Source organism: Eleutherodactylus coqui, chromosome 13 (genome assembly GCF_035609145.1).
Source record: "Eleutherodactylus coqui strain aEleCoq1 chromosome 13, aEleCoq1.hap1, whole genome shotgun sequence".
NCBI classification, from domain to species: domain Eukaryota; kingdom Metazoa; phylum Chordata; class Amphibia; order Anura; family Eleutherodactylidae; genus Eleutherodactylus; species Eleutherodactylus coqui.
This window is the reverse complement of record NC_089849.1, coordinates 77,559,221-77,566,720: the sequence shown is the minus strand read 5'-3', so window position 1 is coordinate 77,566,720 and position 7,500 is coordinate 77,559,221. Positions and strand designations below refer to the sequence as shown.

General features: G+C 41.4%; 7 non-coding genes across 7 annotated transcripts in view; all 7 read right to left on the bottom strand.

Moving 5' to 3' along the window:
* Positions 1–212: 212 nt before the first annotated feature.
* On the bottom strand, positions 213–294 carry TRNAL-AAG (transfer RNA leucine (anticodon AAG)). The gene has a single exon. It is a non-coding gene; the product is annotated as a tRNA-Leu (tRNA).
* A 2,154-nt stretch (positions 295–2,448) lies between these two features.
* On the bottom strand, positions 2,449–2,530 carry TRNAL-UAG (transfer RNA leucine (anticodon UAG)). Its single transcript has one exon. It is a non-coding gene; the product is annotated as a tRNA-Leu (tRNA).
* Positions 2,531–3,004: 474 nt separating this feature from the next.
* On the bottom strand, positions 3,005–3,086 carry TRNAL-AAG (transfer RNA leucine (anticodon AAG)). Its single transcript has one exon. It is a non-coding gene; the product is annotated as a tRNA-Leu (tRNA).
* Positions 3,087–5,799: 2,713 nt separating this feature from the next.
* TRNAL-UAG (transfer RNA leucine (anticodon UAG)) lies at positions 5,800–5,881 on the bottom strand. Its single transcript has one exon. It is a non-coding gene; the product is annotated as a tRNA-Leu (tRNA).
* Positions 5,882–6,355: 474 nt separating this feature from the next.
* On the bottom strand, positions 6,356–6,437 carry TRNAL-UAG (transfer RNA leucine (anticodon UAG)). The gene has a single exon. It is a non-coding gene; the product is annotated as a tRNA-Leu (tRNA).
* Positions 6,438–6,911: 474 nt separating this feature from the next.
* On the bottom strand, positions 6,912–6,993 carry TRNAL-UAG (transfer RNA leucine (anticodon UAG)). The gene has a single exon. It is a non-coding gene; the product is annotated as a tRNA-Leu (tRNA).
* Positions 6,994–7,470: 477 nt separating this feature from the next.
* Positions 7,471–7,500, bottom strand: part of TRNAL-AAG (transfer RNA leucine (anticodon AAG)) — an 82-nt gene continuing 52 nt past the window's right edge. Inside the window, exon 1 of the tRNA in view lies at positions 7,471–7,500. This exon is cut by the window's right edge and continues 52 nt beyond it. This is a non-coding gene — a tRNA (tRNA-Leu).

Below are 7,500 nucleotides of genomic sequence, written 5' to 3'. Positions count from 1 at the left end.
GTGGAGTGCGCCTAATGTCTACTTAGCTAGCGCATCAGGGTAGCTTAATCTGTGCCATAACATCTTGGGAATATTATCAAAAGCCTTTTCTCATACAGTTTGTTCAGTTTCAGAAAAGGCCAAGAAGTCCATTTCTGAGCATCATCAAAAGCAACTTCTTCTGACCACTAAAATGTTCAGAAAGCAACTTGAGAGCTTTCAAAGTTGAAAACTGGCAGCAGTGGGAATCGAACCCACGCCTCCAAAGAGACTGGAGTCTTAATCCAGCGCCTTAGACCGCTCGGCTATGCTACCATGAAAAAGTGGATAATTTTGGATCAAAATGTCCAAGAGATTTCATAAAGAACATTTCTCCTGGCAAGAAGTCCTTTTCCAGTATTTGATTTAAAAAGAAGAATTGTTGCTGCATTCGAGCTGAATATTTAATGATGGCAGCAGAAGGCTGAAAATGCATTCCTCCAGTTAGAAAGGAAGCAAACGCAAGTGAGTTCAACAGTATTACCGCACTACTGCTTTTTCAGATGTTCCTAGGCTATTGAAGGCTTTGAAGTGCAAGATCGTGGAGTGCGCCTAATGTCTACTTAGCTAGCACACCAGGGTAGCTTAATCTGTGCCAAAACATCTTGGGAATATCATCAAAGGCCTTTTCTCATACAGTTTGTTCAGTTTCAGAAAAGGCCAAGAAGTCCATTTCTGAGCATCATCAAAAGCAACTTCTTCTGACCACTAAAATGTTCAGAAAGCAACTTGAGAGCTTTCAAAGTTGAAAACTGGCAGCAGTTGGATTCGAACCCACGCCTCCAAAGAGACTGGAGCCTAAATCCAGCGCCTTAGACCGCTCGGCCATGCTACCATGAAAAAGTGGATAATTTTGGATCAAAATGTCCAAGAGATTTCATAAAGAACATTTCTCCTGGCAAGAAATCCTTTTCCTGAATTTGATTTAAAAAGAAGAATTGTTGCTGCATTCGAGCTGAATATTTAATGATGGCAGCAGAAGGCTGAAAATGCATTCCTCCAGTTAGAAAGGAAGCAAACGCAAGTGAGTTCAACAGTATTACCGCACTACTGCTTTTTCAGATGTTCCTAGGCTATTGAAGGCTTTGAAGTGCAAGATCGTGGAGTGCGCCTAATGTCTACTTATCTAGCACACCAGGGTAGCTTAATCTGTGCCAAAACATCTTGGGAATATCATCAAAGGCCTTTTCTCATACAGTTTGTTCAGTTTCAGAAAAGGCCAAGAAGTCCATTTCTGAGCATCATCAAAAGCAACTTTTTCTGACCACTAAAATGTTCAGAAAGCAACTTGAGAGCTTTCAAAGTTGAAAACTGGCAGCAGTTGGATTCGAACCCACGCCTCCAAAGAGACTGGAGCCTAAATCCAGCGCCTTAGACCGCTCGGCCATGCTACCATGAAAAAGTGGATAATTTTGGATCAAAATGTCCAAGAGATTTCATAAAGAACATTTCTCCTGGCAAGAAATCCTTTTCCTGAATTTGATTTAAAAAGAAGAATTGTTGCTGCATTCGAGCTGAATATTTAATGATGGCAGCAGAAGGCTGAAAATGCATTCCTCCAGTTAGAAAGGAAGCAAACGCAAGTGAGTTCAACAGTATTACCGCACTACTGCTTTTTCAGATGTTCCTAGGCTATTGAAGGCTTTGAAGTGCAAGATCGTGGAGTACGCCTAATGTCTACTTAGCTAGCGCATCAGGGTAGCTTAATCTGTGCCATAACATCTTGGGAATATTATCAAAAGCCTTTTCTCATACAGTTTGTTCAGTTTCAGAAAAGGCCAAGAAGTCCATTTCTGAGCATCATCAAAAGCAACTTCTTCTGACCACTAAAATGTTCAGAAAGCAACTTGAGAGCTTTCAAAGTTGAAAACTGGCAGCAGTGGGAATCGAACCCACGGCTCCAAAGAGACTGGAGTCTTAATCCAGCGCCTTAGACCGCTCGGCTATGCTACCATGAAAAAGTGGATAATTTTGGATCAAAATGTCCAAGAGATTTCATAAAGAACATTTCTCCTGGCAAGAAGTCCTTTTCCAGTATTTGATTTAAAAAGAAGAATTGTTGCTGCATTCGAGCTGAATATTTAATGATGGCAGCAGAAGGCTGAAAATGCATTCCTCCAGTTAGAAAGGAAGCAAACGCAAGTGAGTTCAACAGTATTACCGCACTACTGCTTTTTCAGATGTTCCTAGGCTATTGAAGGCTTTGAAGTGCAAGATCGTGGAGTGCGCCTAATGTCTACTTAGCTAGCACACCAGGGTAGCTTAATCTGTGCCAAAACATCTTGGGAATATCATCAAAGGCCTTTTCTCATACAGTTTGTTCAGTTTCAGAAAAGGCCAAGAAGTCCATTTCTGAGCATCATCAAAAGCAACTTCTTCTGACCACTAAAATGTTCAGAAAGCAACTTGAGAGCTTTCAAAGTTGAAAACTGGCAGCAGTGGGAATTGAACCCACGCCTCCAAAGAGACTGGAGCCTAAATCCAGCGCCTTAGACCGCTCGGCCATGCTACCATGAAAAAGTGGATAATTTTGGATCAAAATGTCCAAGAGATTTCATAAAGAACATTTCTCCTGGCAAGAAGTCCTTTTCCAGTATTTGATTTAAAAAGAATTGTTGCTGCATTCGAGCTGAATATTTAATGATGGCAGCAGAAGGCTGAAAATGCATTCCTCCAGTTAGAAAGGAAGCAAACGCAAGTGAGTTCAACAGTATTACCGCACTACTGCTTTTTCAGATGTTCCTAGGCTATTGAAGGCTTTGAAGTGCAAGATCGTGGAGTGCGCCTAATGTCTACTTAGCTAGCGCATCAGGGTAGCTTAATCTGTGCCATAACATCTTGGGAATATTATAAAAAGCCTTTTCTCATACAGTTTGTTCAGTTTCAGAAAAGGCCAAGAAGTCCATTTCTGAGCATCATCAAAAGCAACTTCTTCTGACCACTAAAATGTTCAGAAAGCAACTTGAGAGCTTTCAAAGTTGAAAACTGGCAGCAGTGGGAATCGAACCCACGCCTCCAAAGAGACTGGAGTCTTAATCCAGCGCCTTAGACCGCTCGGCTATGCTACCATGAAAAAGTGGATAATTTTGGATCAAAATGTCCAAGAGATTTCATAAAGAACATTTCTCCTGGCAAGAAGTCCTTTTCCAGTATTTGATTTAAAAAGAAGAATTGTTGCTGCATTCGAGCTGAATATTTAATGATGGCAGCAGAAGGCTGAAAATGCATTCCTCCAGTTAGAAAGGAAGCAAACGCAAGTGAGTTCAACAGTATTACCGCACTACTGCTTTTTCAGATGTTCCTAGGCTATTGAAGGCTTTGAAGTGCAAGATCGTGGAGTGCGCCTAATGTCTACTTAGCTAGCACACCAGGGTAGCTTAATCTGTGCCAAAACATCTTGGGAATATCATCAAAGGCCTTTTCTCATACAGTTTGTTCAGTTTCAGAAAAGGCCAAGAAGTCCATTTCTGAGCATCATCAAAAGCAACTTCTTCTGACCACTAAAATGTTCAGAAAGCAACTTGAGAGCTTTCAAAGTTGAAAACTGGCAGCAGTTGGATTCGAACCCACGCCTCCAAAGAGACTGGAGCCTAAATCCAGCGCCTTAGACCGCTCGGCCATGCTACCATGAAAAAGTGGATAATTTTGGATCAAAATGTCCAAGAGATTTCATAAAGAACATTTCTCCTGGCAAGAAATCCTTTTCCTGAATTTGATTTAAAAAGAAGAATTGTTGCTGCATTCGAGCTGAATATTTAATGATGGCAGCAGAAGGCTGAAAATGCATTCCTCCAGTTAGAAAGGAAGCAAACGCAAGTGAGTTCAACAGTATTACCGCACTACTGCTTTTTCAGATGTTCCTAGGCTATTGAAGGCTTTGAAGTGCAAGATCGTGGAGTGCGCCTAATGTCTACTTATCTAGCACACCAGGGTAGCTTAATCTGTGCCAAAACATCTTGGGAATATCATCAAAGGCCTTTTCTCATACAGTTTGTTCAGTTTCAGAAAAGGCCAAGAAGTCCATTTCTGAGCATCATCAAAAGCAACTTTTTCTGACCACTAAAATGTTCAGAAAGCAACTTGAGAGCTTTCAAAGTTGAAAACTGGCAGCAGTTGGATTCGAACCCACGCCTCCAAAGAGACTGGAGCCTAAATCCAGCACCTTAGACCGCTCGGCCATGCTACCATGAAAAAGTGGATAATTTTGGATCAAAATGTCCAAGAGATTTCATAAAGAACATTTCTCCTGGCAAGAAGTCCTTTTCCAGTATTTGATTTAAAAAGAAGAATTGTTGCTGCATTCGAGCTGAATATTTAATGATGGCAGCAGAAGGCTGAAAATGCATTCCTCCAGTTAGAAAGGAAGCAAACGCAAGTGAGTTCAACAGTATTACCGCACTACTGCTTTTTCAGATGTTCCTAGGCTATTGAAGGCTTTGAAGTGCAAGATCGTGGAGTGCGCCTAATGTCTACTTATCTAGCACACCAGGGTAGCTTAATCTGTGCCAAAACATCTTGGGAATATCATCAAAGGCCTTTTCTCATACAGTTTGTTCAGTTTCAGAAAAGGCCAAGAAGTCCATTTCTGAGCATCATCAAAAGCAACTTTTTCTGACCACTAAAATGTTCAGAAAGCAACTTGAGAGCTTTCAAAGTTGAAAACTGGCAGCAGTTGGATTCGAACCCACGCCTCCAAAGAGACTGGAGCCTAAATCCAGCGCCTTAGACCGCTCGGCCATGCTACCATGAAAAAGTGGATAATTTTGGATCAAAATGTCCAAGAGATTTCATAAAGAACATTTCTCCTGGCAAGAAGTCCTTTTCCAGTATTTGATTTAAAAAGAAGAATTGTTGCTGCATTCGAGCTGAATATTTAATGATGGCAGCAGAAGGCTGAAAATGCATTCCTCCAGTTAGAAAGGAAGCAAACGCAAGTGAGTTCAACAGTATTACCGCACTACTGCTTTTTCAGATGTTCCTAGGCTATTGAAGGCTTTGAAGTGCAAGATCGTGGAGTACGCCTAATGTCTACTTAGCTAGCGCATCAGGGTAGCTTAATCTGTGCCATAACATCTTGGGAATATTATCAAAAGCCTTTTCTCATACAGTTTGTTCAGTTTCAGAAAAGGCCAAGAAGTCCATTTCTGAGCATCATCAAAAGCAACTTCTTCTGACCACTAAAATGTTCAGAAAGCAACTTGAGAGCTTTCAAAGTTGAAAACTGGCAGCAGTGGGAATCGAACCCACGGCTCCAAAGAGACTGGAGTCTTAATCCAGCGCCTTAGACCGCTCGGCTATGCTACCATGAAAAAGTGGATAATTTTGGATCAAAATGTCCAAGAGATTTCATAAAGAACATTTCTCCTGGCAAGAAGTCCTTTTCCAGTATTTGATTTAAAAAGAAGAATTGTTGCTGCATTCGAGCTGAATATTTAATGATGGCAGCAGAAGGCTGAAAATGCATTCCTCCAGTTAGAAAGGAAGCAAACGCAAGTGAGTTCAACAGTATTACCGCACTACTGCTTTTTCAGATGTTCCTAGGCTATTGAAGGCTTTGAAGTGCAAGATCGTGGAGTGCGCCTAATGTCTACTTAGCTAGCACACCAGGGTAGCTTAATCTGTGCCAAAACATCTTGGGAATATCATCAAAGGCCTTTTCTCATACAGTTTGTTCAGTTTCAGAAAAGGCCAAGAAGTCCATTTCTGAGCATCATCAAAAGCAACTTCTTCTGACCACTAAAATGTTCAGAAAGCAACTTGAGAGCTTTCAAAGTTGAAAACTGGCAGCAGTGGGAATTGAACCCACGCCTCCAAAGAGACTGGAGCCTAAATCCAGCGCCTTAGACCGCTCGGCCATGCTACCATGAAAAAGTGGATCATTTTGGATCAAAATGTCCAAGAGATTTCATAAAGAACATTTCTCCTGGCAAGAAGTCCTTTTCCAGTATTTGATTTAAAAAGAATTGTTGCTGCATTCGAGCTGAATATTTAATGATGGCAGCAGAAGGCTGAAAATGCATTCCTCCAGTTAGAAAGGAAGCAAACGCAAGTGAGTTCAACAGTATTACCGCACTACTGCTTTTTCAGATGTTCCTAGGCTATTGAAGGCTTTGAAGTGCAAGATCGTGGAGTGCGCCTAATGTCTACTTAGCTAGCACATCAGGGTAGCTTAATCTGTGCCAAAACATCTTGGGAATATCATCAAAGGCCTTTTCTCATACAGTTTGTTCAGTTTCAGAAAAGGCCAAGAAGTCCATTTCTGAGCATCATCAAAAGCAACTTCTTCTGACCACTAAAATGTTCAGAAAGCAACTTGAGAGCTTTCAAAGTTGAAAACTGGCAGCAGTGGGATTCGAACCCACGCCTCCAAAGAGACTGGAGCCTAAATCCAGCGCCTTAGACCGCTCGGCCATGCTACCATGAAAAAGTGGATCATTTTGGATCAAAATGTCCAAGAGATTTCATAAAGAACATTTCTCCTGGCAAGAAGTCCTTTTCCAGTATTTGATTTAAAAAGAATTGTTGCTGCATTCGAGCTGAATATTTAATGATGGCAGCAGAAGGCTGAAAATGCATTCCTCCAGTTAGAAAGGAAGCAAACGCAAGTGAGTTCAACAGTATTACCGCACTGCTGCTTTTTCAGATGTTCCTAGGCTATTGAAGGCTTTGAAGTGCAAGATCGTGGAGTGCGCCTAATGTCTACTTAGCTAGCACATCAGGGTAGCTTAATCTGTGCCAAAACATCTTGGGAATATCATCAAAGGCCTTTTCTCATACAGTTTGTTCAGTTTCAGAAAAGGCCAAGAAGTCCATTTCTGAGCATCATCAAAAGCAACTTCTTCTGACCACTAAAATGTTCAGAAAGCAACTTGAGAGCTTTCAAAGTTGAAAACTGGCAGCAGTGGGATTCGAACCCACGCCTCCAAAGAGACTGGAGCCTAAATCCAGCGCCTTAGACCGCTCGGCCATGCTACCATGAAAAAGTGGATCATTTTGGATCAAAATGTCCAAGAGATTTCATAAAGAACATTTGTCCTGGCAAGAAGTCCTTTTCCAGTATTTGATTTAAAAAGAAGAATTATTGCTGCATTCGAGCTGAATATTTAATGATAGCAGCAGAAGGCTGAAAATGCATTCCTACAGTTAGAAAGGAAGCAAACGCAAGTGAGTTCAACAGTATTACCGCACTACTGCTTTTTCAGATGTTCCTAGGCTATTGAAGGCTTTGAAGTGCAAGATCGTGGAGTGCGCCTAATGTCTACTTAGCTAGCGCATCAGGGTAGCTTAATCTGTGCCATAACATCTTGGGAATATTATCAAAAGCCTTTTCTCATACAGTTTGTTCAGTTTCAGAAAAGGCCAAGAAGTCCATTTCTGAGCATCATCAAAAGCAACTTCTTCTGACCACTAAAATGTTCAGAAAGCAACTTGAGAGCTTTCAAAGTTGAAAACTGGCAGCAGTGGGAATCGAACCCACGCCTC